This window comes from Carlito syrichta, unplaced genomic scaffold (assembly GCF_000164805.1).
Source record: "Carlito syrichta isolate Samal-C Ts95f unplaced genomic scaffold, Tarsius_syrichta-2.0.1 Scaffold151215, whole genome shotgun sequence".
NCBI lineage: Eukaryota > Metazoa > Chordata > Mammalia > Primates > Tarsiidae > Carlito > Carlito syrichta.
Genome location: NW_007095311.1, coordinates 1 through 1,390, shown reverse-complemented (window position 1 = coordinate 1,390; position 1,390 = coordinate 1). Strand labels below are relative to the sequence as shown.

Here is a 1,390-nt window from a genome sequence, read left to right as displayed (position 1 = left end):
GTATGTCCTTCAGAAAAATTTCACTTTCACTCCCCTCTATCTCCAACTATTAAAATGACCCGACCGAATGTTATCAAAACAAACACTGTAAATGATACCAAGTCCTTTAAAGATTACTGTCCCAGATGTTATTTCTTGGCATAGGTGATCTTCATGGCATGGGATTGTGTGATTTTGAATCCTTGTAAAGCATCCCTGGCAGTACCAGCCTTTTCATCATTTTCAAATTCAGCAAAGGCAATGTCATGCCTCCCAGGTACCTAATGTACTTCCTTGAAACCAGGGAACTGATTAAGCAGCATGGATAACATCATCTCATTAGTCCCTTCTAGTAAGTTATTAAGGAATAAAATATAGTTTGGAGGGTAATCAGGGAACTTGGGGATTTGGTTTTGTATTTCCTTGGGTATTAGCTGAATTTGGCATTCCCTGGCCAGGATTTTTGTTTGCAGTTGTTGCAATCTGTTCCACAGTTTTAGCTTTTTTCTTTTCTGTGTCATCAAAAGTGCCCAGCATTTTAGATATTATATCAGAATCTGTTTTTGCATACTGAATTCGCATTGGTTTACCATAAAATGGAAATCCTTGTAACTGCCTCAAAGCATTTGTGGATGAGCCCAGTTCCTTAAATATGACAAAGGCCTGCCCCTTATCTTCATGGTCTTTAAAGCCACAATATCCACCACATGGCCAAACTGGGTAAACAGGGCATAGAGGGAGCTCTTCAATTCTTCTTTTTTAATTTTGTCATTCATATTGTGATATAAATGTTATGATTTGGTCTGATATCCATGTTTGGGTAATTCTTTGAATAGCCTGAGACCTACGCAGTCTCTAGGAAGAATCAGAGTCCACAGTCAGGTTTCCTTTGGCCAATTTACAACAGAGAGTAAGTTGGTGAATAAATATTTAATTATTGCAACCAAAACCCTGAAAGACCTACCTCCAAATAGAATGTTTTGCATTCCCGAGGCATACTATATGGATATATCCTTTTTTAAAAATCCATTTGCAGCTGTCCTTTAAAGGAAGAAAATGGAAAACAAAAGAATTATCCACACATATACCTGCATCACATGAAAGCTGCTTACAACCTTCTGCCACCCAGCATTACTCTAGAGACATTTTTCCATGAAAATCGGAAGCTTCAAAGGTTTAAGAAAAGTAAAAGTAGTGAAGTAGCACTACCCAGGAAGCCAACAATACTAGCTAGCTGTACTCTCTTCTCATCTTCCCGCTGCAATCAAATGACACTGTCACAACATCCCACACACACCGACACACACACACAAACACACACACACACACACAAACACACCCGAAAGACATGCTGTAGGAATTGCACACATGTATGAGGAATGTACACACCACCATTGAGCCGAGAACAATG

General features: G+C 39.1%; 1 pseudogene; it reads right to left on the bottom strand.

Moving 5' to 3' along the window:
- Window positions 1-128: 128 nt before the first annotated feature.
- LOC103251964 lies at window positions 129-793 on the bottom strand (annotated as a pseudogene).
- Between the last annotated feature and the right edge of the window lie 597 nt (window positions 794-1,390).